The following is a 27,265-nucleotide window of genomic DNA, read 5'->3' as shown; positions in this document are numbered from 1 at the left end:
CATGTCTATTGGCACGTTGAATTTTCAAAGGAGACTACTCTGGCATTTGAAGTAATTTAGGAAAAAAGGTTCAGAAAAAAGTGACTCGGTGAGCCCTCCTTCCCCTTGGGCAAGCCATATATGCATAAATTATTCCGTCAATTCCTGTTTTCTAAATCTTCAACCTGTCATTGAAGCGAGGAGATCTGAGATTGAAGCTGAGAGACTATAAAGACTTAGTTGGAGAGGTCTGAAATGTGCTGTTCGGCTAATACAGTCTCTCTTCTTGTCTAGATCACTTGGCATCTAAATTTTGGAGTTTTGTATTGTTCTCTTCATTGCATGGGTGTAGTGCCCTAATCTCTTCCAATAGAAGATCGATAGAGACTGAAAAAGTAGATTTCGTAGGAGAAGACGGGTCTTTTTTCCAATCATTTAGTTGAAGCTTTTACTGCTGCATGCAATGGGATAACACATTCTGAGGATGTAGAGGAGTGACTTTGAGAAGTCAAGGCATTTGCATGCTCCATCTCAAATTGTACTAACCAAGAGGATGATGAAGCAACAGGTGGTCTAGAGAAGCCCGAGGATGCTTTAGTGCGACTTTAATCTTTTCTCAGCCTGTTCATACAACAATGCAAAATAACTTAGTGGTGCGCTGGTGAAAGAAAGAAAGTTAGCACCTGCAATGTCCATGGCCACTGAACCTCTAATATGGCCAGATAACAATACCAACTGATATCTGGAAGGCATCAAACTAGAGGTTTAATTATGAACTGAATGACCAGTTTAAAAATTTGTTGTAAAGTGTGACTCTTCCCTGATAAAAGCAGAGTAAAATTCAAAGAGGAGGCAAAAATGAAAGGCGCAGTACTACGTCAGAAACTTCCACATATGATTATGCTACAAGGACCAAGTAATTTCCCACAAGTAAGTCTTTGCAGCATTTGAAATCAGTAAAATTAGCAGGTTCCTGGACTAAAAGTACACAAGTCACCAAAATAATGTAAGTTGAGGTGATGTGGTAAGAAAACCTACTGGGAATAAATGAAAATGTTGAAAGAAGGGCTCTGTTTATCAAGCATTCAGTGTAGGAATCAGCCCTTCACCAATGTTCCATTGCTGCCTTCTCCTCTCAGGGACACGTGCTGCAGACAAGGGAAATGTGTTGCGTTTGAGAAATAGGATAATTGATCCAGAGAGGGCATGAAAGCTATCACAGGAATGCCATAATTCCTCACATTATCTCAGATTAGTAAACAGCCTTCTAAAGGAGAGCCAATTCCATATGATGAAAATCTCCTGTCGCATCTTGGCTGGGCACAAGCCACCCCCCTCAACTGAACACTTATGACCTGGAATCAATCTCCCAGGAAACCACAAATGTACTTAGGCAACAACATGTGGCTTTGCAGAATACTTTGCGAAAACAGAGATCAAGTGGGAGCAGAAACCGAAAAGGGACTGAGAATGCAAGGTATAAATAAAATGACATAATATATAACACAATTCTGAACACCAAGCTGCAATGATGAATACATTTTAGAACTGCCATTACAAGATACTGACTCCTTGACTTGAAGAAAGAAAGTGCATCCTGAACCTTGGGATTTATGGGGACATGTTGGGAATGAAGGAAAAGCAAATTCAATTTTTAAAAAGAGTAGGTTAAGTTTCAACAGTGACAATGGGTGAGGTTCGCCTAGGAGTTCACTAGGCAGGGAAGCCCCCAGTTTGGTGGTAAACCTCTGCAGAGTGAATCCTACAGGTAGACACCTCAAAGAGGTAATGCAATACAAATTCATTGAAAGGGCAATTCCAAGAATCAAAAGGTAGGAGGTAAGGTGAGTTAAATGGTTTCTGGTTTTCTGAGGTTACGGTGGATTAGAGGGAAAAGACAAGGGGCTGCAGAGTAAAAGGTGGGAACAGGTTATCTAAATCAGTTCTTTAGAACAAGAGTGGATCAATTTACTTATATAGATTCCCACAGTTATTTTTTTAACATACAATGGTAGAGAGCTAACTCCCCCAACAAAAAGGAGGCAATATGGAAATCTACCAAGGACCAGAACGCAAGAAATACACCTAAAGAAAAAGGTAGAATGAAGCATAACTTTGACCCCAAAGCTTATTTGTTTCCAGCCAAGGAGAAACATAATAGCATTGCCATATTTTACCAAGAGAAACCTTCCAATCTCAATATCAGAAGCAAAGAAAAACAAGGATGGAAGGTCCCATCTAACTAAATTGTTCCTGGAAGATCAGACCCTCACAGTATACAGTACAGTTTACACCTCCAACTAATTTCAAAAACAATCCTCAACTTAGTTGTTTCACACACTGGGTGTGTTTGTCAAGGGGGCTCATAATACTTACCAGTGACTTTAATCTTGTAGTAAATAGCTAAATAAAAAGGATTAAACCAAGATGGGAGGGGCATGAGTGGTTTCCAAACAAAAATCAAATCCTTGCTAAGTTAGATACTGAGCTAGGCCTACATAATACATGGGGTGAGTGTCACCTACAGGACATAGAGTACACTTTTTTCTACCATAAGCATTGTACACAGTCATGCATTAACATGAAATTTGTGAGCAGCTCCCTTTTTCTACTGGTTGAAAAAGCAACAATTACATTTTTATCGCTCTCTGAGCATGAAATCTTTCTCCATTTACGAAGAAGGAAGCCCCCGACACACACCCCTTTGGCTTCTGTCTCCTTTCCTAGTTAGAGATACAGCTATTAAAGCAGATGTAACCCAAAAAGTAAAGGATTTTTAAAAATTGAATGAGAATGGGAAAATGTCACCTTTGGGAGACTGGGTAGCTCTAAGAGCTATTCTCAGAGGCCATCAAATTTCATTCCCCAGTGATCCGGACTATGCCAGAGGAATTAAATAAACCTAAAAAAGCAGCCAATACAAATCCCACTATTGTCAACTGTCATAAACTAATACAACTGATGAGTTAATTTGAGAGCACGCCACATTAAAAGAGTTGGACTCTCACATTTATATTTAAAGAAACAGTCCTGTACAATGGAAAATAAAATAGAGACACTCCACGCCAAAGGGCTTATAGGTAAAAGGGATAGGAGTACATTTTCATAATAAAATCTGCTTAAGGTCGGGAACTTATAAGAGATGAGAATGAGATTGAAGAGTTTTGAAAATTCTAGTTATACACTGAATGAATAAAGCTTCTTGGGAACACAATAAGAATATTATTTAGTTTGGATTAAACTGCCTATAGTCTTAGAGGAAGAGAGAGAAAAAATGGTAGTCCCTATCTCTTCCCCAGAGATAGGGAGAGCCATCAGCACCCTGAAAATGTCTCTGAGCCCAGATGGGTTTACAGGAGCTTTCTACAAATCCTATGTGACCATACAGACCCCAAGATTGAAATTGCCATTTAACTACAGTTCTAACCAAAGCAAAATGCCTGCCTCTATAGTTGAAACCACCATGACAGTGATACCTAAGCAGGTTTGCAATCTCAAATTATGTTCTCCACATAGAGTGATCGCAAATTAACATTCAGATAAAAAACTCTACTTCAAAATCCTTGCAGACTGACTATACAAGGTACTTGTGGGTCTAATTAATCCTGATCAAGTAGGATGTGTGGCAATCAGGAAAACACATGTTAATATTTGAAGGGCCATTGACTTGGTCCAAAAGGAAAAGAGGAAATATTAGAATTGCTACTAGAAGTAAATCTTAGCATCGCTGAATTGAGAAAAAACCTTTGTTCAGGTGAATTGTTCCTTCCTGAAACAAGTAATGGTGAAGGTAGGCTTTGAGCTTCAGGAAATATAGTTATGGCTCTCTTTACTTTTTTTCCATTAATCTTTTTATTGTTTATTGTTAATAGCAACATAACGTAATATTACAGTGTTTACATCAGTTATAATCGAGGATTTCAATAGTCACATCGTTTGTAAGGTTCATGAGATTCGTCATAGGTGGTACATTGGACAACAATGGGTGTGGAGAGCTAACGTGTTGGCTACCAGAGCATTTGCACCATGGTTCATATCTGTTAATGTCCATGAAGGCTTCAGCATTAGTGACTTGTGTAGTAAACGTAGATAGCATGCGTTCAAACATAAACCTTAAGGTGGCCAACCACTCCATTACTTCACTAATTGACAGTGAAAGTGGCAATGTACTATATATAAGTGCAGATTCTAGGGTAATATTAAGCAAAACAGTAACATACAACAACAAAGGAGCACAATGGATTTAGGAGCCCAGTACAAGCAATTCGATGCCCCCGTATGCGAGGAGTTCCCTGAAAAAAATATATCCGCTCATGTAGCGATTAACTCATGTCTAAATGTGCAGCACCACTACTGAACCAATCTGATTCTTTGCGTTAGAGTGTAGTAAATGAACAGATCACCGGTGACATTTGCAGCACATCGTAAGAAGACTATGACCGCTGAGTTGCTGTGAGTAGTTAAGTTGGTGCAATGAAGTCAGAGTCTATTTCCCGAGTACGCAAAGATATCAGCATCACTTCCAAGCTATCGGAGAGGGGATATTTACGTAGGCCAAGTGCATCTTCTCGCCTCAGCGCTGCTCCCTCAGCCTCAGCCCATGTCAGAAAGGAGTGTTTCCAGGCCAAAACAGTTGGTGCTTCAGCAGCTTTCCATCTCAAGGGTAATCAACCGCTTGGCCGTTAAAAGCCCTAGGTCTAGGAATTGGGTGGTAGCCCTGCAGTTCGTACTTCTAGGAAGCAGGCCTAACACGCAGGTTTCCCATGCATGTGATAGTGTACCCAACGTGCATGTTGATAAGCAAGTGACGACAGCACCCCAGTAACTATGTAGGAGGGGGCAAGACCACATCATGTGCAGAACGTCCACATTTAAGTGTTTGCAATGGGGGCAGGCTGCATCACAACGGCAGAAGTATCTATTAATGCGGGCCAGAGTAAGAAATGCCCTGTGAATAATGTTGAATTGTATGAGTCGGAACCTGGAGTTGCGGGGGATAGTTGTGTGGCTGGACAGGGCTGATTTCCATTGCACATCTGTGAAGGGAGTGCCCGAGTCCTTCTCCCATGCAGTGCGTAATGTTCAGTGATCATGTTGTGTGTGAGTTCGAAGCGCGTCTGTAAACCACCTAATCAAATGTCTGCCCTGCCCCATAGCCTGTATATATTGTATTAGCAAATGGGTAGGAGGTGTGGTTGTTAGGTCCCCCCATCCGCTTGATAATGATCTCAGTAATGAGTAATATAAGAGAAACTATCCTGCTGGGAGACCCGTGTCAGCTACCAAAGCAGAAAACTGAGTCAGTTTGCCATCGCAATAAAGGTCGCCCAGCGTGTGTAATTCTACAGCATGCCACGACCGGAGCTCAACATTAGACATGATTCCAGGGTCCCTTCGTAAGTTGTAAACACCTGTGTTAACAACGATGTGCCACATTAAGGAAAAGCTCCACAGGTGGTGCCAAGCATGAAAGTGGGTGGAAAAGGTGCTTTAGTTGCGCAAGTGGCCAGGGCTTGGAGGTGGTGAATCGGGACACCCACTGAAGCTGTGAAGCCGATACTAATGTTCCAGATTCGGTGCCGAAAGGCCACCATGCTCCAGAGGTAAGTAGAGTTTCTTCAATGCTACTCTGCAGCGTCCCTTATTCCAGATAAACTTGCGCAATCTACGTTCCAGTTCTCTAAAAAAACTAACTGGGATATAGTATGGGAGATTGGAGAAATAATATAACAATCACGGCAACAGGATCATCTTCAGGAGGGAAACTCGGCCTGCAACAGAAAGTGGCAATGTTTGCCAAAAGGTCATTTGGGAGCGGATGGATGCCGTTGCCCTTCCAAGATTTCCATTGTGCAAATCCTCCTTCCGATAATATATGTGAATGCCTAAATATCTGAACGTCCGTGGCTTCCAAGGGACATCAATACCAGAAATGCACAACCTCGGATTCGGAAGGTCCGGGTCGAAGGGGAAAAGGCATGATTTTACCCAATTGACGCGCAGGCCCGAGAGAGCTGCAAAGTGCTGCAGAATAATCTCAGTTGTCGGAGGGATATTAGTAATGTCCCAGAAGTACAATAGGAGGTCATCACCATATAGTGATACGGTATGTAGGCCGTCACCCAGCGCAATACTCCAGTGGAGGCCTCGACTGCGGCTCCATCACTAGAAATGCGGGCCAAGGCCAAACCGCCGTAAAGTTTCGAAAAGATACGGCCACTCCAGGGAATCAGAAGCCTTTTACAAGTCAAGAACCAGGCATCCCGCTAGCGGACAGTCACGTGTCGAGTATCGCATGATACAGAATAGACGCTTGATATTGTGAGAAGTGTCCCGTGCAGGTACGAATCCGCTTTGAGTGTGAGCCAGGTCCGAGACCATGGGTGCCAGACGTGTCGCCAGGGCCTTAGCCAATATTTTATAGTTAGTATTGAGCATCGCCAGTGGGCTGTAGGAGCCAAGTTCCGATGGGTCTTTGCCTGGCTTAGGAAGCGACACCAACAGCGCCTCTCTTTGCGATACCGACAGAGATGCTCTTGTATAGATTCCTCGTATAAACGGAGGAGGTGAGGTGCAAGGATTGCAAAGAAGATTTTAATGAAGTCGGTCGGAAGGCCATCCGGACCAGGAGTTCTGCCTGCCGATAGATCATGAATACTGCCCTGGATCTCGGGAAGCGTCAGCGGTTCTTCCAGTGCCTCTCGCTGGGCATCCTTCAAGCGAGGCAGGGTGATTGATGAGAAGAAATCCTCACAGGCCCGCTGGCTTGGCGGCGCAGTCGAACTGTAGAGTGTGCCATAGTATCATGTAAACTCAGAGTGGATCTCTGAGGGAGTGGGAAGCACACTCCCAGTCAGTGAGCAAATTTTCAGAACCGGGCCCCGATCCTGCTCGCGCCTGGTCAGCCAAGCTAAAAGTCTGCCCGACTTGTCAGCAGAGGCATGAGTGCGCGCCGAGTGAGCCGCATAATTTAAGCAGCGTAGTCGCTCTAAAAGGGATAAATGCTCAACTTGGGCTGATGATAGCTGCGCCATCCCTGCAGGGTTTTGAGTGGCATCTTGCTCAAGGTGCAGCAAAGTCTGTTCCTCCTGAGTAAGAGCACTTTCAATAGAATGTCGCAGATTCCACTGCGTTCCCATGCAGTGACCCCTAACAAAGACCTTAAATGCATCCCGCTTGATCAAGCTGGAGGACGACGTGCCTGTGTTATATTCAAAGTATTCGGGGATCACCCCATCCAGCAACGCTCTAAATGCTGCGTCCTCTAGGAGCTCAGGTCGGAGCCTCCAGGTAGGAATACCCGAGGGGGAAGTATCCCACCCCAGTCGCATGAGCTGTGGATTGTGATCCGAGTGAGTGTGACCCAAATAATCGATGTCCAACACTGCAGGAGAAAAGTTTTGTGCATAGAAGTCTATCAAGAGGAACATGTAAGTGATGTGGGGTGGACTAGAATGAATAGACTCTGGCGGTAGAGTTGCGGTGGCACCAAATGTTTAGTAGTTACCAGTTCTGGATCCAGGCGTTCAGCACACGTGCAGCAACCACAGTAGGCGCTGTGGGTAATGGAGGGAAGGATCGGTCCAAGTCAGGATCCAATACACTATTAAAGTCCCCCCCCCCTTAACCAAGGGTAATCACTCCATCTCGATAGTTGACTGGACAGAGAGCGGAGGAAGGAGGCCTGATCCGAGTTCGGTGCATATATGGAGCCCAGCACCAGGGCTCAACCCGCGAGTCGCCATCGCACCAAGGCATAGCGCCCCTGCTCGTCAACAATTTGATCCTCTTCTACAAAGGGGGTGCCCGGCTTGATCCAAACCAAGGCACCTCTGGCATAAGAAGAGTAACCTGTTGCGTATGGCTGTCCCCTCCATCGCCGTTGCAAGCGAGGCACCTCGGGCAGTACTAGATATGTTTCTTACAAGAAAGCTATGCGTATTGAGTGTCTTTTAAGGTAGGAGTATATGGAATATCTGCACGCGGGCGTGTGTATGCAGCGCACATTCCATGTAAGAGCGGAGTATGTGTTCATGGTGGGTCATAGTAATGATAGCAACTAAACAGCTGAGTGTCTCGTACAAGAGAGGCTTTATGAAGAACAGCGGGGTTCCAGCAGACCGGCATGCTAAGAGGGTCCAGGCTCCGTTCCAAAACTAGCAAAAAAAATACCATTAGAGAAGAGGGACAACTGGTGTCTGCCCAAACCAAGTAACCCATGAGGTCAACAAAACAGGTATGAACTACAAGTCTCCACTATTAGGAGAGTGGGGTAAGCCAGGTAAATTAGAGGTGGTCGTAAAGTAGAGCAGGTTTCCCGGGAAATATGGATGGGGGGACCAATGGAAGTGAGACTAGTAGATGCATGAGGGGTACAGGAGTGTGAAGAAGTGCAAAGTGATCCATAGGGGGTCTCCACCGGCGCCCAAGTATGCCAAGAGCCGCTTTACAGTGGTCAGAGTCTCTGTCAGACCAGGCAGTACAGAAAGCACTCCCAATTATAGAGACTGCAGCAATTAACGGGAGAACAATCTCATGAGGGTATCCTCCTGGAATGCCAACAGTAGTTGGAAATCAATATAAAGGCAGATAGTCCGCTGTCTGGGGTGTCACCTCCAGGTGCGCCGGGGATCCCATCTCAGAAGAATGTTTGAGAGAAGAAGGTTCCTCACTGTTAGACTGTGAGAGTTCAGTTTCCGCCTCTGAAACAACCAGGAGTGCATTAATAGCTGCTGCCGACTGCAGTGCACAGCGACGCTCCTGAATAATGTGCTCCAGATCAGGGATATGTTTTGCCTTCCTCTAGGCGGCCGAGCGGGTTCTACGGTTTTGTCTCCTGCGGGAGCGGCAACCCTGCGTTATCGGTGCGTTCACCTCTGGGTCCCGTCCATTGACAAGGCCAGTAGACTCCAGCCACTCCCATGCCGATTCTGGTGTATTGAGACTTGTTCTCGGCTGTTATGCCAAGTCTGGCTAGGAACAAAAGAGAGTATGTGTGGTTAAGGGCCCGGAGCTTAAGTTTTAAAGGCAAGTAGGAGGTGCGCTCTCTTTGTACAGCCAGCGTGTAATCAGGAAACAGCATGACCTGGGCATTGTCTACTCGGATTGGGGGTGATGACCTGATCGCCCGGAGGATAATATCCCTGTCTGCATAGTGGAGCAGACGGAGCAGAAAGGGATGCAGTCCGTTCCCCGGCGGTCGCGATCTGACAGGGACCCTATGCGCACGCTCCACCGAGAAGAAAGATGTCAGACATCCCTCCGGCATCAGACCCTGAAGCCAAGACTCAGAGTAGGTGACCGCATCCCGGCCCTCCACGCCTTCCGGAAGGCCAATGACCCGAATGTTGTTCCTCCGGGTGCGGCCCTCAGAGTCCTCAACACGGTATTCCAGTTCACCTATGTGGGTCAGAGCATCCTGCAGCGAAGACTCCAGCCGAGACGTTTTGGGTGCCAGCTCGCCAAGCCGGCCCTCGAGTGTGCATGTCCTATCCGCTAACTTGCGGTGATCTGCATGCAGCAAGGTAAAATCGCTGATCACCTTATCTATCTTGCCTTCCAGGGAGGCACAGGCCTGTTCCAATGAATCACCTATGCGCTCCACCGCTGCCAGCACAGCATCTAACTTTTGACTGTCCTGATGCAGTGCTTCTGATGAAGATTTCGTAATAATTCCGGAGTGGAGGCGGCCTGCGCCCGCCATATTTGTGGGCCCACTTGCGCACGCCGTTTAGGAGGAGGGCGCGGCAGCACGAGCAGCCCCGATTGCCATCCCATGCGTGCCACAAGGTAATCCAAATCACTGACAGACCCGTACTAGACAGGCGAGTTGACCAGTCAATCGCAGTGCAGCTGAGTGCCTCCCAATAGAAGTAAATCATCCGTTTTCCGGTCCACAGAACAGTAATAGTCGACCAGGGGGTCGGTAAGAAGCCTCTTCTGTTCAGGGCGCAGCTGTCAGCAGAATCGAGGGTCGGCTAATAAATAACAAGCGCAGAAGCCAGACAGGCCCGCTTGCGTGCGCATCAAATATAGTGGGGCGCAGCAGCACGAGCAGCCTTACCGCCCAGCACGGCGCACCACAGTAGGCGCTTATTCCAGGCACCCGCGGCGCAGGATCGCACCAGCACTTGCAAGTAGCCACAGGGCGTCCAGGATATGAAGAGGGGGGCCACGCTGCACTTATCTTGCTTATAGCCTCGTAGCAAGCCCTAGGTCCGCTCCCAACCGCCAGGGGTCAGCAAGTGTCAGAGGCGTGCCAGCACCCTCAGACCAGGCATACACTCCAGCCCCATAGATGATGTCCTCTCAAGCGCCGCCGCCGCCACGGACCGCGCGCGGCCGCAGCGCGTTCCTTCAGCCAGACCCGCTCATCCTGCCTCCTCCAGGGAGGCCGCCGCTGTTAACCCCACACGCATCGGCACAGCATCAGCAGGGATCGCAGCGTCTCCTACTGCCACAATCGGAGCCACCAACACACCGGAGGCTCCGCTCAGCAGCGCGCAGGGCGGGTGGTGCTCATTAGCGCCCCCGTACAGTTGTGTGGTCGGATAAACTGGGGATGAATTGCGCAGCGCGATCAGATCGCGTCCACCATCTTGGCTCGCTAGCCACGCCCCCCGTTATGGCTCTCTTTGACAACCCTTTTGTAGGAAAGTACCATCTTGCCTGGCATGTTACCCCCATATTTCACTGTATATATGTTGTTTTAGTGTATGTGTCACTGGGACCCTGCCAGCCAGGGCCCCAGTGCTCATAAGTGTGCCCTGTATGTGTTCCCTGTGTGATGACTAACTGTCTCGCTGAGGCTCTGCTAACCAGAACCTCAGTGGTTATGCTCTCTCTGCTTTCCAAATTGTCACTAACAGGCTAGTGACTAATTTCACTAATTCACATTGGCATACTGGAACACCCTTATAATTCCCTAGTATATGGTACTGAGGTACCCAGGGTATTGGGGTTCCAGGAGATCCCTATGGGCTGCAGCATTTCTTTTGCCACCCATAGGGAGCTCTGACAATTCTTACACAGGCTTGCCACTGCAGCCTGAGTTAAATAACGTCCACGTTATTTCACAGCCATTTACCACTGCACTTAAGTAACTTATAAGTCACCTATATGTATAACCTTTACCTGGTAAAGGTTGGGTGCTAAGTTACTTAGTGTGTGGGCACCCTGGCACTAGCCAAGGTGCCCCCACATCGTTCAGGGCAAATTCCCCGGCCTTTGTGAGTGTGGGGACACCATTACACGCGTGCACTCTACATAGGTCACTACCTATGTACAGCGTCACAATGGTAACTCCGAACATGGCCATGTTACATGTCTAAGATCATGGAATTGTCACCCCAATGCCATTCTGGCATTGGGGAGACAATTCCATGATCCCCCGAGTCTCTAGCACAGACCCGGGTACTGCCAAACTACCTTTCCCGGGGTTTCACTGCAGCTGCTGCTGCTGCCAACCCCTCAGACAGGTTTCTGCCCTCCTGGGGTCCAGCCAGGCCTGGCCCAGGAAGGCAGAACAAAGGACTTCCTCAGAGAGAGGGTGTTACATCCTCTTCCTTTGGAAAAAAATGTCAGGGCTGGGAGGAGTACCCTCCCCCAGCCTCTGGAAATGCTTTGATGGGCACAGATGGTGCCCATCTCTGCATACGCCAGTCTACACCGGTTCAGGGATCCCCCAGCCCTGCTCTGGAGCAAAACTGGACAAAGGAAAGGGGAGTGACCACTCCCCTGACCTGCACCTCCCAGGGGAGGTGCCCAGAGCTCCTCCAGTGTGCTCCAGACCTCTGCCATCTTGGAAACAGAGGTGCTGCTGGCACACTGGACTGCTCTGAGTGGCCAGTGCCAGCAGGTGACGTCAGAGACCCCTCCTGATAGGCTCTTACCTGTGTTGCTAGCCTATCCTCCTTCCTAGGTAGCCAAACCTCCTTTTCTGGCTATTTAGGGTCTCTGCTTTGGGGAATTCTTGAGATAACGAATGCAAGAGCTCATCAGAGTTCCTCTGCATCTCTCTCTTCACCTTCTGCCAAAGGATCGACCGCTGACTGCTCAGGACGCCTGCAAAACCGCAACAAAGTAGCAAAGACGACTACTGCAACCTTGTATCACTGATCCTGACACCTTCTTGACTGTTTTCCTGGTGGTGCATGCTGTGGGGGTAGCCTGCCTCCTCTCTGCACTAGGAGCTCTGAAGAAATCTCCCGTGGGACGACTGAATCCTCCCCCTGCAATTGCAGGCACCAAAAGAACTGCATCACTGGTCCTCTGGGTCCCCTCTCAGCACGACGAGCGTGGTCCCTGGAACTCAGCAACTCTGTCCAAGTGACTCCCACAGTCCAGTGACTCTTCAGTCCAAGTTTGGTGGAGGTAAGTCCTTGCCTCCCCACGCTAGACTTCATCGCTGGGTACTGCGTGATTTGCAGCTGCTCCGGCTCCTGTGCACTCTTCCAGGATTTCCTTTGTGCACAGCCAAGCCTGGATCCCCGACACTCTAACCTGCAGTGCACAACCTCCTGAGTTGTCCTCCGGCGTCGTGGGATCTCCTTTTGTGACTTCGGGTGAGCTCTGGTTCACTCCTCTTCGTAGTGCCTGTTCCAGCACTTCTGCGGGTGCTGCCTGCTTCTGTGAGGGCTCCCTGCCTTGCTGGGCGCCCCCTCTGTCTCCTCACGCAAGTGGCGACATCCTGGTCCCTCCTGGGCCACAGCAGCATCCAAAAACCCTAACCTCGACCCTTCCAGCTAGCAAGGCTTGTTTGCGGTCTTTATGCGTGGGAACACCTCTGCAAGCTTCTTCACGACATGGGACATCCATCCTCCAAAGGGGAAGTTTCTAGCCCTCTTCGTTCTTGCAGAATCCACAGCTTCTACCATCCGTTGGCAGCTTCTTTGCACCCTCAGCTGGCATTTCCTGGGCATCTGCCCAATCTCGACTTTGTCGCGACTCTTGGACTTGGTCCCCTTGTTCCACAGGTACTCTCGTCCGGAAATCCACTTTGGTTGCATTGCTGGTGTTGGTCTTCCTTGCAGAATTCCTCTATCACGACTTCTGTGCTCTCTGGGGAATATAAGTGCACTTTACACCTACTTTTCAGGGTCTTGGGGTGGGCTATTTTTCTAACCCTCACTGTTCTTTTACAGTCCCAGCGACCCTCTACAAGCTCACATAGGTTTGGGGTCCATTCGTGGTTCGCATTCCACTTTTGGAGAATATGGTTTGTGTTGCCCCTATGTGCTCCTGTTGCAATCTACTGTAACTTTACATTGCTTGCATTACTTCCTTTTGCTATTACTGCATATTTTTGGTATTGTGTACATATATCTTGTGTATATTTGGCATCCTCATACTGAGGGTACTCACTGAGATACTTTTGGCATATTTTCATAAAAATAAAGTACCTTTATTTTTAGTATATCTGTGTATTGTGTTTTCTTATGATATTGTGCATATGACACCAGTGGTATAGTAGGAGCTTTGCATGTCTCCTAGTTCAGCCTAAGCTGCTCTGCTATAGCTACCTTCTATCAGCCTAAGCTGCTAGAAACACCTCTTCTACACTAATAAGGGATAACAGGACCTGGTACAGAGTGTAAGTACCCCTTGGTACCCACTACAAGCCAGGCCAGCCTCCTACATTGGTTGTGCAGCGGAGGGATAAGTACTTGCAACTGCTTACCACTTTGTCATTTTGTACTTTTCATAAGAGAAAAATATACAAAACAAGTTCAGTGTATGTACACCTAACCAAAAAGTTTTGCTTTTCTTCTCTTACTCTATTTGCTAAGTGCTGAAAAGTACCTCTAAACTTTCAAAATTTTTCTAAAAAGTTTTTTTTCTGTTTCCTTAAAAAGTCCTGAAACTTTTTCTTTCTTTAATCTGTCTCTAAACCTTTTCTATCATGTCTGGTACAGGTCCTACTCTTGATCTGGGCAGCTCTGCTTATGATAACCTTAGCTGGAAAGGGTTGAGGAGTCTCTGCATTGATAGAGGTTTAGGGGTAGGGAAGAATCCCTCTAGAGACTTGTTAAATAACATGCTCATTGAGAATGATAAGGCCTTAGCTGGCACATCAGTTGAGAAGTTAGGAGATGGTTCACACTCTGATTCTGGGGCACCCCCAGTAAGAATGTTAGATGGTATCCTTCCCAACCTGCCCCTTAGCAGACCACCTAGCATAACTGGTACTAATGTGAGCTCTCATCACAGTAGGGATGTCATTCCTGCAGGCCAGGTTGTTAGGGTGCCAACTGTTAGGGACAGGTCTCCCTCTGTTCATTCACATCATTCTTCTGTGTCAAATCATGCCCAACCCACCCACCCTGATGACAGAATGTTAGAAAGGGAGCTCAATAGATTGAGAGTGGAAGAGTCCAGGCTGAAGCTTAAACAGCAACAGCTGGCTCTAGACAGGGAATCTTTAGACTTAGAAAAAGAAAGACAGAGGTTGGGGTTTGGACCCCATGGTGGCAGCAGCAGTATTACAGATAGTAATCCTGTGAAAGAGCATGATTCTAGGAATTTGCATAAGATAGTTCCCCCTTACAAGGAGGGGGATGAATTAACAAGTGGTTTGCTGCACTTGAGAGGGCCTGTGTTGTACAGGGGGTCCCTCAAAGGCAGTGGGCTGCTATCCTATGGCTATCTTTCAGTGGAAAGGGTAGGGATAGGCTCCTTACTGTGAAGGAAAGTGATGCCAATAATTTTACAGTTTTGAAGAATGCACTCTTGAATGGATTTGGCTTAACCACTGAACAATACAGGATTAAGTTCAGAGAAACCAGAAAAGAGTCCTCACAAGACTGGGTAGACTTTGTTGACTATTCAGTGAAGGCCTTGGAGGGGTGGTAACATGGCAGTAAAGTTGCTGACTATGAAAGCCTGTACAATCTAATTTTGAGAGAACATATTCTGAATAGCTGTGTGTTTGATTTGTTACACCAATATCTAGTGGACTCAGATCTGACCTCTCCCCAAGAATTGGGAAAGAAGGCAGACAAATGGGTCAGAACAAGAGTGAACAGAAAAGTTCATACAGGGGGTGACAAGGATGGCAAGAAGAAGGATGGTAAGTCTTCAGACAAGGGTGGGGACAAATCTAAAAATGAGTCTTCATCAGGCCCACAAAAACACTCTGGTGGGGGAGGTGGGTCCAAATCCTCTTCTAATCAAGTAAAGAAACCATGGTGCTATTTATGTAAAGTAAAAGGCCATTGGACAACTGATGCCAGTTGTCCAAAGAAAAGCACCAAGCCTCCCACTACCACAACCCCTACTGCTACACCTAGTGCCCCTAGTAATAGCAGTGGTGGTGGGAGCAAACCTACTAATAGCCAATCCAAGGGAGTATCTGGGCTCACTTTTGGTAATTTAGTTGGGGTTGGTCTTGTTAGGGAGACCACAGAGGCTGTGCTAGTCTCTGAATGTGTTATTGATTTGGCCACCTTGGTTGCTTGTCCCCTTAATATGGATAAGTACAAGCAACTTTCCCTAATCAATGGTGTTGAGGTTCAGGCCTACAGGGACACAGGTGCCAGTGTTACCATGGTAATAGAGAAACTGGCACACCCTGAACAACACCTACTTGGTCACCAGTACCAAGTGACAGACGCTCATAACAACACTCTTAGCCACCCCATGGGTGTTGTGAATCTCAACTGGAGGGGGGGTTACTGGTCCAAAGAAAGTTGTGGTTGCCTCAGATTTACCTGTAGACTGTCTATTATGGAATAATTTGGAGACAGAAGCTTGGGCAGAAGTGGAGTTGGAGGCTCATGCAGCAATGCTGGGCATTCCTGGGCATATTTTTGCTTTAACCAGGGCTCAGGCCAAAAAGCAAAAAGGACAGGGTGACTTGGATACTGGAACAATGGACCAAGTGCTCCCTAAAGCTAGGGTTAGTAAGGGTAAATCCCTACTCACTATCCCTCCCTCTACAGATGATTCAACTTCTGAGGAAGAAGAATTTCCCCCCTGTGCAGAACCTTCACCAGAGGAGCTGGAAGCAGACACTGCTGAGCTTTTGGGTGGAGGGGGGCCTGCCAGGGAGGAATTGAGTGTGGCACAGCAAACCTGTCCCACATTAGAGGGTCTAAGACAGCAAGCTGTCAAACAGCAAAATGGGGATGTCAGTGACTCACATAGAGTTTACTGGGAGGACAACCTCTTGTATACAGAGGCAAGGGACCCTAAACCTGGAGCAGCCAGGAGATTGGTCATTCCCCTGCAATACAGAGAGTTCCTCCTAACTCTAGCCCACGACATTCCCTTGGCTGGACATTTAGGGCAAATTAAAACATGGGAAAGGCTTGTCCCCCTGTTTCATTGGCCTAGAATGTCAGAGGACACAAAAGATTTTTGTAAGTCCTGTGTCACCTGTCAAGCCAGTGGCAAAACTTGAGGCACCCCAAAGGCTCCCCTTATTCCACTGCCTGTGGTTGGGGTTCCCTTTGAAAGGGTAGGGGTTGACATAGTTGGCCCCCTTGACCCTCCTACTGCTTCAAGCAATAGGTTTATCTTGGTGGTAGTGGACCAAATCCACGAGATATCCTGAAGCAATTCCTCTAAGGACCACTACAGCACCTGCAGTGGCAAAAGCCCTCCTGGGAATCTTTTCCAGGGTGGGTTTCCCAAAAGAGGTGGTATCAGACAGGGGTAGCAACTTTATGTCTGCATACTTGAAGGCCATGTGGAAGGAATGTGGTGTAACATACAAATTCACCACACCTTATCATCCACAAACAAATGGACTGGTAGAGAGGTTTAACAAAACTCTCAAAGGAATGATAATGGGACTCCCTGAAAAACTCAGGAGGAGATGGGATGTCCTGTTACCTTGCCTCCTTTTTGCTTACAGGGAGGTACCCCAGAAAGGAGTGGGCTTCAGCCCCTTTGAACTCCTATTTGGGCACCCTGTAAGAGGTCCTCTAACTTTTGTAAAGGAGGGTTGGGAACAACCTTTAAAAGCTCCTAAGCAAGACATAGTGGACTATGTACTTGGCCTAAGATCCAGAATGGCTGAGTACATGAAAAAGGCCAGTAAAAACCTTCAGGCCAGCCAAGAGCTCCAAAAGCAATGGCATGACCAGAAGGCTGTTCTGATTCAGTACCAACCAGGACAGAAAGTGTGGGTCTTGGAGCCTGTGGCCCCAAGTGCACTCCAAGACAAATGGAGTGTACCCCACATCATTGTTGAAAAGTAGGGAGAAGTCACCTACTTGGTTGACTTGGGCACTGCCAGGAGTCCCCTTAGGGTGCTCCATGTCAATCGCCTAAAACCCTACTATGACAGGGCTGATCTCACCCTGCTCATGGCAACAGATGAAGGACAGGAAGAAGAGAGTGACCCTCTCCCTGATCTCTTCTCTTCCACAGAACAAGATGCTCTAGTGGAAGGTGTAGTTTTGGCAGACTGTCTTACTGCTGAGCAGAAAGACCACTGCATAAATCTCCTGGGTCAGTTTTCTGAACTCTTTTCTACTGTGCCAGACACCACTTCTTGGTGTGAGCACACTATAGATACCGGAGACAGCATGCCTGTCAAAAGTAATATCTATAGGCAGCCTGACCATGTCAGGGACTGCATAAAACAAGAGGTTCAGAAAATGCTTGAACTAGGAGTGGTTGAACACTCTGAAAGCCCATGGGCCTCTCCTGTGGTGCTTGTACCAAAGCCTCACTCCAAAGATGGAAAAAAAGAAATGAGGTTTTGTGTAGATTACAGAGGTCTCAACCAGGTAACTAAAACTGATGCTCACCCTATACCCAGGGCAGATGAGCTAATAGATACACTGGCATCTGCCAAGTATCTAAGCACCTTTGATTTGACTGCAGGGTATTGGCAGATCAAGTTATCAGAGGATGCTAAAGCAAAAACTGCATTTTCGACTATTGGAGGGCACTACCAATTCACAGTAATGCCCTTTGGTTTGAAAAATGCACCTGCCACTTTTCAGAGGTTGGTGAATACAGTCCTGCAAGGGTTGGAGGCTTTTAGTGCAGCATATCTAGATGATATAGCTGTCTTTAGCTCCACCTGGGATGATCACCTGGTCCACCTGTGGAAAGTTTTGGAGGCCCTGCAAAAGGCAGGCCTCACTATCAAGGCTTCAAAGTGCCAGATAGGGCAGGGGAAAGTGGTTTATCTGGGACACCTGGTAGGTGGAGAACAGATTGCACCACTTCAGGGGAAAATCCAAGCTATTATAGATTGGGTTCCCCCTGCAACTCATACCCAGGTGAGAGCCTTCTTAGGCCTTACTGGGTTTTACAGGAGGTTCATTAAGAACTATGGCTCCATTGCAGCCCCTCTTAATGACCTCACTTCAAAGAAAATGCCTATAAAGGTATTGTGGGCAGCTAGCTGTCAGAAAGCTTTTGAGGAGCTGAAACAGGCCATGTGCACTGCACCTGTCCTAAAAAGCCCATGTTACTCCAAGAAATTCATTGTTCAAACTGATGCATCTGAATTAGGAGTAGGGGCAGTCTTATCACAACTCAATTCTGAGGGCCAGGATCAACCTGTTGCTTTTATCAGCAGGAGGTTGACCCCTAGAGAAAAGCGTTGGTCTGCCATAGAGAGGGAGGCCTTTGCTGTGGTCTGGGCACTGAAGAAGTTGAGGCCATACCTGTTTGGCACTCATTTAATTGTTCAGACAGACCACAAACCTCTACTTTGGCTAAAACAAATGAAAGGTAAAAACCCTAAATTGTTGAGGTGGTCCATATCTCTACAGGGAATGGACTATAGAGTGGAACATAGACCTGGGAGTACCCACTCCAATGCAGATGGACTCTCCAGATATTTCCACTTAGACAATGAAGATTCATCAGGTCATGGCTAGTCTTATTGTCCTTCGTTTGGGGGGGGGGGTTGTGTAGGAAAGTACCATCTTGCCTGGCATGTTACCCCCATATTTCACTGTATATATGTTGTTTTAGTGTATGTGTCACTGGGACCCTGCCAGCCAGGGCCCCTGTGCTCATAAGTGTGCCCTGTATGTGTTCCCTGTGTGATGACTAACTGTCTCACTGAGGCTCTGCTAACCAGAACCTCAGTGGTTATGCTCTCTCTGCTTTCCGAATTGTCACTAACAGGCTAGTGACCAATTTCACCAATTCACATTGGCATACTGGAACACCCTTATAATTCCCTAGTATATGGTACTGAGGTACCCAGGGTATTGGGGTTCCAGGAGATCCCTATGGGCTACAGCATTTCTTTTGCCACCCATAGGGAGCTCTGACAATTCTTACACAGGCCTGCCACTGCAGCCTGAGTGAAATAACGTCCACGTTATTTCACAGCCATTTACCACTGCACTTAAGTAACTTATAAGTCACCTATAAGTCTAACCTTTACCTGGTAAAGGTTGGGTGCTAAGTTACTTAGGGGGTGATTCTAACCCTGGCGGTCGGTGTTAAAGCGGCGGCCAACCCGCCAACAGGCTGGCGGTAAAAAATATGGGATTCTGACCCTGGCGGGAACCGCCAACACAGACAGCCACCTTAACACTCCGACCGCCACGGCGGTACAAACAAACAGCGCGGCGGTCACCGCCAACAGACAGGCGGCAGACAATGTACCGTCCACACTATTCCAACTCACCAATCCGCCACCTTTTCCGGGGCGGGAGCACCGCCGATAAAAACACGGCGGAAACAGACTACGGACGGGAAAACGCTCACCACTATGCACTCCAGGAGGAAGGAGGACAGCATGGAACCCGAATTAAACATCCTACCTGCTCTCGTCTACCTTCTCATCTACCACGAGTACGAAGTCCGGCGCAGACGACAACGGTGAGTACTGCACCTACGACACACGGGAGGGGGAGGACGAAAGGTTACGGCCACACACATATGCGACCCCCCCCCCCAACTACGTACTCACCAATGCAGCGCACCAAGTCACAGTGACACCACCCAAACACCCCTGAAAAATGCTAGGACATAATCATATTTGGAATAAATATTTATGTACCAAAAAGCTCCAGAAAATTAGCGTACAACCATGAAAGATATCCACAACAAAACTAATTACACACACATCAGTGTATAACTGAAGTACCAAGTCCTGCACAACCTACGATTTCAGCATGTCCGTGGGCCAAAGTCTTGCGAAACAAGGGCAAAGCCCACACAGGAGACCTGAGTCCTTTAGAGAGAACACTGCAGGGGCATCAGATGTAAAAACTACAGGCACCTCAGGGGGAAGGGAAGGGGGGGGCACCACAGCCACATGAGTCCACGACGCCAGATCCACGAGGAGCCACCATGCCCACTGGACCATCCTGGGGAGTGCAAAGCCACAGTCTCTCAAGTCTCTGCAGTGGGTGGATCGCCCACTGGACCATCCTGGGGAGTGCAAAGCCACAGTCTCTCAATGTCTCTACAGTGGGTGGGCTGCCCACTGGGCCATCCTGGGGAGTGCAAAGCCACAGTCTCTCAATGTCTCTACAGTGGGTGGGCTGCCCACTGGGCCATCCTGGGGAGTGCAAAGCCACAGTCTCTCAATGTCTCTACAGTGGGTGGGCTGCCCACTGGGCCATCCTGGGGAGTGCAAAGCCACAGTCTCTCAATGTCTCTACAGTGGGTGGGCTGCCCACTGGGCCATCCTGGGGAGTGCAAAGCCACAGTCCATCAGGTGGATGACAGTCTCCACTGGTCAAGGAGGAGGCATGGTGGGCACAGTGAACCATAAACGGTGCTTGCGACGGTGGTGCCCAGCGGAGCGGTGCTTGAGAGGAAGGGCCCAGCGGAGCGGTGCTTGAGAAGAAGGGCCCAGCGGAGCGGTGCTTGAGAGGAAGGGCCCAGCGGAGCGGTGCTTGAGAAGAAGGGCCCAGCGGAGCGGTGCTTGAGAGGAAGGGCCCAGCGGAGCGGTGCTTGAGAGGAAGGGCCCAGCGGAGCGGTGCTTGAGAAGAAGGGCCCAGCGGAGCGGTGCTTGAGACGGCGGGGCCCAGCGGAGCGGTGCTTGAGACGGCGGGGCCCAGCGGAGCGGTGGTTGAGAGGAAGGGCCCAGCGGAGCGGTGCTTGAGAAGAAGGGCCCAGCGGAGCGGTGCTTGAGAGGAAGGGCCCAGCGGAGCGGTGCTTGAGAAGAAGGGCCCAGCGGAGCGGTGCTTGAGACGGCGGGGCCCAGCGGAGCGGTGCTTGAGACGGCGGGGCCCAGCGGAGCGGTGCTTGAGACGGCGGGGCCCAGCGGAGCGGTGCTTGAGACGGCGGGGCCCAGCGGAGCGGTGCTTGAGACGGCGGGGCCCAGCGGAGCGGTGCTTGAGAGGAAGGGCCCAGCGTAGCGGTGCTTGAGAAGAAGGGCCCAGCGGAGCGGTGCTTGGATCGGAAGGGCCCAGCGGAGCGGTGCTTGAGAAGAAGGGCCCAGCGGAGCGGTGCTTGAGAGGAAGGGCCCAGCGGAGCGGTGCTTGAGACGGCGGGGCCCAGCGGAGCGGTGCTTGAGACGGCGGGGCCCAGCGGAGCGGTGCTTGAGAGGAAGGGCCCAGCGGAGCGGTGCTTGAGAAGAAGGGCCCAGCGGAGCGGTGCTTGAGACGGCGGGGCCCAGCGGAGCGGTGCTTGGGAGGAAGGGCCCAGCGGAGCGGTGCTTGAGAAGAAGGGCCCAGCGGAGCGGTGCTTGAGAGGAAGGGCCCAGCGGAGCGGTGCTTGAGAAGAAGGGCCCAGCGGAGCGCTGCTTGAGACGGCGGGGCCCAGCGGAGCGGTGCTTGAGACGGCGGGGCCCAGCGGAGCGGTGCTTGAGACGGCGGGGCCCAGCGGAGCGGTGCTTGAGACGGTGGGGCCCAGCGGAGCGGTGCTTGAGAGGAAGGGCCCAGCGTAGCGGTGCTTGAGAAGAAGGGCCCAGCGGAGCGGTGCTTCAGAGGAAGGGCCCAGCGTAGCGGTGCTTGAGAAGAAGGGCCCAGCGGAGCGGTGCTTGAGAGGAAGGGCCCAGCGTAGCGGTGCTTGAGAAGAAGGGCCCAGCGGAGCGGTGCTTGGATCGGAAGGGCCCAGCGGAGCGGTGCTTGAGAAGAAGGGCCCAGCGGAGCGGTGCTTGAGAGGAAGGGCCCAGCGGAGCGGTGCTTGAGACGGCGGGGCCCAGCGGAGCGGTGCTTGAGACGGCGGGGCCCAGCGGAGCGGTGCTTGAGAGGAAGGGCCCAGCGGAGCGGTGCTTGAGAAGAAGGGCCCAGCGGAGCGGTGCTTGAGACGGCGGGGCCCAGCGGAGCGGTGCTTGGGAGGAAGGGCCCAGCGGAGCGGTGCTTGAGAAGAAGGGCCCAGCGGAGCGGTGCTTGAGAGGAAGGGCCCAGCGGAGCGGTGCTTGAGAAGAAGGGCCCAGCGGAGCGGTGCTTGAGACGGCGGGGCCCAGCGGAGCGGTGCTTGAGACGGCGGGGCCCAGCGGAGCGGTGCTTGAGACGGCGGGGCCCAGCGGAGCGGTGCTTGAGACGGTGGGGCCCAGCGGAGCGGTGCTTGAGAGGAAGGGCCCAGCGTAGCGGTGCTTGAGAAGAAGGGCCCAGCGGAGCGGTGCTTCAGAGGAAGGGCCCAGCGTAGCGGTGCTTGAGAAGAAGGGCCCAGCGGAGCGGTGCTTGAGAGGAAGGGCCCAGCGGAGCGGTGCTTGAGAAGAAGGGCCCAGCGGAGCGGTGCTTGAGAGGAAGGGCCCAGCGGAGCGGTGCTTGAGACGGCTGGGCCCAGCGGAGCGGTGCTTGAGACGGCGGGGCCCAGCGGAGCGGTGCTTGAGACGGCGGGGCCCTGTTCAGCGGTGCTCTTCTGCACCGTGGGCCCTGTTCAGCGGTGCTCTTCTGCACCGCGGGCCCTGTTCAGCGGTGCTCTTCTCCACCGCGGGCCCTGTTCAGCGGTGCCTATCTCCACGGCGGGGCCCTGTTCAGCGGTGCTCTTCTCCACCGCGGGCCCTGTTCAGCGGTGCCTATCTCTACGGCGGGGCCCTGTTCAGCGGTGCTCTTCTCCACGGCGGGCCCTGTTCAGCGGTGCTCTTCTGCACCGCGGGCCCTGTTCAGCAGTGCTCTTCTCCACCGCGGGCCCTGTTCAGCGGTGCTCTTCTGCACCGCGGGCCCTGTTCAGCGGTGCTCTTCTCCACCGCGGGCCCTGTTCTGCGGTGCCTATCTCCACGGCGGGGCCCTGTTCAGCGGTGCTCTTCTCCACGGCGGGCCCTGTTCAGCGGTGCTCTTCTGCACCGCGGGCCCTGTTCAGCGGTGCTCTTCCAGCAGGTCAAGGGAGCCAGACCTGGCCTCGACTCCCTGCTCAGTCGCCCTCGGACCGTGACGTTTCTGGACCCTTCGGGGACGGACTCCTGGCCTCCTTAGTGTCCTCCTTCCCAGCTGGGATGTGGCATGTGGGGTCCACCTTCTGCGCGCTCCTGCTGCCCTTCCGCTCCTTTGATGGGGCTCTCGGGCCCTTGCCTCCCCCAGATGGTGTGGGTGGTGAAGTGGCCGCACATTGCTCCTTGGGGGCAGCCCTGTCGGTCCTCGCACGGCGGTCCTTGGTTTGGCGGGTCCTCTTGCCGGGGGGGGGGGCTGGACGTGTCCTTGCTGCAGCTCGATGTGTCACTGCTGGCAAAGGGTGGGCTCCAGAACCCAGGCACAACAGTGACACCCGAAGCTGGGCTGGTGGTGGCTGCGGTGCTCTTGGGACTCTTTGAAGATGGATGGGGGAGGTCATCGGGGGGAAAGAGGTTAATGTTAGCCAGGAAAAGTTTTTTAGGGCCAAGGTAAAGGGTAGGAGGAGTGGAGATGGAAGTGGAGGTAGAGGAGGTGGTTGTAGGAGAGTCAGGTGTGCTGTCATTGGGTGAAGGTGCTGGTGCTGTAGGCTGTCGTGAGGTGGATGGCTGTTGGGTGGGTGGCTGCCTGCGTTTGTGTGTCTTGGAAGAGGGGGTGACAGACACAGTGGGAGAGGACACAGGGGACGTGTACATGGCAGTGGGGGTGGTGACTGCACGAGTGTGGACTGTACTGGAGGGTGAGGTGGTGATGGAAGCACTGGCTGATGTTGGGGTGCATGCAGGTGTGAGTGTAGACGTCACAGGGAGGGAGGAGGGAGACGAGGAGGAGGGGGACACAGGGGTGGCAGTGGCTGTTGGCATGTCTGCATCTGGGTGTTGCTCGGGTGAGTGTTTGCGGGATCTGTGGTGCTTGTGTTTGGATGAGCTGCTCTTGGGTGTTGAGGTGTGTGGAGGCTGGTCTGATGGTGTGGATGGGATAGGCTGAGGAACAGGAGACAGAGACAGGCTGGAGGCAGTCAGAAGAGGGAGGCTGGAAACAGGGACAATGGCTGCCGTCAGTGCTGAGGCCAGAGCAGTGAACGCTCGTTGATGGGCAGCCTGACCCGAATGAATGCCCTCCAGGTACGCATTGCTCTGTTGCACCTCCCTTTGCACACCCTGGATGGCATTCAAAAGGGTCGTCTGCCCAACAATGAGCGTCCTTACCAGGTCAATGAGCTCCGCACTGAGGGCAGCAGGGGCAACAGGGGCAGGGGCTGAGGTGCCTGGGGCGAAGGAGACGCGCGCCTTCCTGGGCGAACCGGCACGGAGCGAAGGCTGAGGGGCTGCTGGGAGGGCGGGGCTGGTGCGCTGGGTGGCGGCTGTACCTGTAGAGGCGGGGGGCACGGATGTTGCCGCCACCCCTAGGGAGCTCCCATCCGAGGACGTGCCGCTTTCGCTGCTCTCACCAGCGGTCCCCGTCGTGGTGCTCCCCTCGCCCTCCGGATCACTGGTGCCCTCGGTGTCTGTTCCTGGGCCCACCGGGGCCTTGTGTCCTGCAGCTCCCTCGTGCTCCGATGCCATATCTCCTCCGCCTGATGATGCTAATGCACACATGCACAAGAAGATGAAGAGAAAGGGTGGGGGGAGAAAAAAGAAGACCAGGTTGAGTGCATGCAATGTCAACACCGTTGGCGGAGAGGACAGACACAGGTGCCTAATGCACTAAGCCGCGCATTCGGGGTACACTACTCAGTACTACTGACTAGGACAACAGGCCAAGAGACGTCAAACGCGCACATGGGAGATGCTGGACCTTCAATGGCTGTACTTGTCACCCTACAGAGGTGGGGGCCGGGGGCACAGGGCCATGCCTAAGGGAGAGGACTACACTACAGAAAGCGCCCTGGCCTAATGTCACCCACAGCCCTCCTCCCCCACCCAGACGCCTCCACTGCGCAGAAAGATAGGAGAATGTGCTGATACTCACCCCCTTGTGTCTGCTGTGATGTCTTAAAGCGCCCATCCAATTCAGGGTAGGCCACCGCCAGGATCCGGGACATCAGGGGGGTCATGGTGCGACTGGCACCCCTCCTAGGTTGGGAGGCCATCCCCAGCAGTGTTTCTGCGGTCTTCCTTGTCCCGCGGCGGATGTCCTCCCACCTCTTGCGGCAGTGGGTGCCCCGTCTGTTGTGGACCCCCAAGGTCCGGACTTCCTTGGCGATGGCACGCCAAATGTCGATCTTCTGATGGGCGCTGACCTATTAGACATGTAGAGGGTGGAAAGGAGGAACTCATCAATGACCTGCATGTTAGATGTAATTGGCCCCCCCCGCCCACTTTGCCATATGGCACATGCTCTCATCTGTCGGGCGTTGCACTCCTCATTCGCCCCCCACCCCACCAACTTACATCCACCCCAATCCACACAGGCATAGCCCATTCCATTAGCACCCGGTGTACTCACTTGTTGGTCTGGAGGACCGTAGAGTAGCGCATACTGGGGGAGGACCCCATCCACGAGCTTGTCCAACTCTTCAGACGTGAAGGCAGGGGCCCTTTCCCCAGGCGCAGCAGCCATTGTATCTTCCAGACCGAGGTCACAGCAGCACTTGCAGTATAGGTCCTCTCCTGTGGATGATCAGGTCTCGAGTGATTAAGCAGATAGAAAATGGCGGTCACGTCCGCGGCGGTGCGTCCCGCGGCGGTGCGTACCGCGCCCGCCGGCGCACTTCGTTATTGGCTGCTGAAACCCATAGGCTTCAATGTTAACCAATGCGGCTTTGCGCCGCGGTCTGCGACCGCCTACCGCCACGGTGTGCCCCGCCAGCGCATTGACCTCACATCCCATTGTCCCACTTCACAGGTCAGGCAGCCGCCATTTCAAGGGCCCACATGGCTTAATTTTGACTGCGACACACAGGCCTAGGCCTTGCATTGCCACACATACACGCCTTTCAACCCATTGCCATTCTTTAACTGTGCAAGCTGTCTGTACGTACCTGTGTTTTGGCTGACTCTGTGCTCCATGTTGTCCTTCCTAGGCACCGTCCGCTGGGACTTGCGATGAGAAGGAGGAATCCTCGCGTGTACCGACCGCTGGTGGACCTGTCGACAATGGAAGAACGCCATATAATACTTCGATACAGACTTGACCGTGCCACTATCCATGAACTGTGTGCCCAGCTGGAGCCAGCCCTGATGTCCCCCATCCGCCAACCCACAGGGATTCCCCCTCTGGTGCAGGTTTTGTCAGTCCTCCATTTTTTGGCCAGTGGGTCATTCCAGACCACAGTGGCCATGTCATCTGGAATGTCTCAGCCTATGTTTTCTAAGATTTTGAGCAGAGTGTTGTCTGCCCTGATGAAACTCATGCGTAGCTACATCATTTTCCCCGAGGAGGGTGACTTGCCTACAGTGAAGGGTGATTTCTATGCCCTTGGACACATCCCCAACATCATTGGTGCCATTGATGGGACCCATGTGGCTTTGGTACCCCCAAAAGACGATGAGCAGGTGTTCCGAAACAGAAAAAATTATCATTCGATGAATGTCCAGGTGGTCTGTTTGGCTGACCAGTACATCTCCCATGTAAATGCCAAGTTCCCTGGGTCAGTGCATGACGCGTATGTGATGCGAAATAGCAGCATCCCCTATGTGATGGAGCAGCTACAGAGACAACGTGTGTGGCTAATAGGTGACTCTGGTTACCCCAACCTGCCGTGGCTACTGACCCCAGTAAGGAATCCCCGGACAAGGGCAGAGGAACGCTACAATGAGGCCCATGGGCGTACTAGGAGGGTGATTGAGCAAACCTTTGGACTCCTGAAGGCCAGGTTTAGGTGCCTGCATATGACTGGTGGATCCCTAATGTACTCACCAAAGAAGGTGTGCCATATCATCGTGGCCTGCTGTATGCTTCACAACCTGGCTTTGCGACGCCAGGTGCCTTTCCTGCAGGAGGATGGTCCAGATGGTGGTGTTGTGGAAGCCGTGGAGCCTGTGGAGAGTGAAGAGGAGGAAGACTCAGAGGACGACACAGACAATAGGGATAGAGTGATACAACAGTATTTCCAGTGACACCCAGGTAAGATTCAC

This window comes from Pleurodeles waltl, chromosome 2_2 (assembly GCF_031143425.1).
Source record: "Pleurodeles waltl isolate 20211129_DDA chromosome 2_2, aPleWal1.hap1.20221129, whole genome shotgun sequence".
Taxonomy (NCBI): domain Eukaryota; kingdom Metazoa; phylum Chordata; class Amphibia; order Caudata; family Salamandridae; genus Pleurodeles; species Pleurodeles waltl.
Note: the sequence above shows the minus strand (reverse complement) of the source record.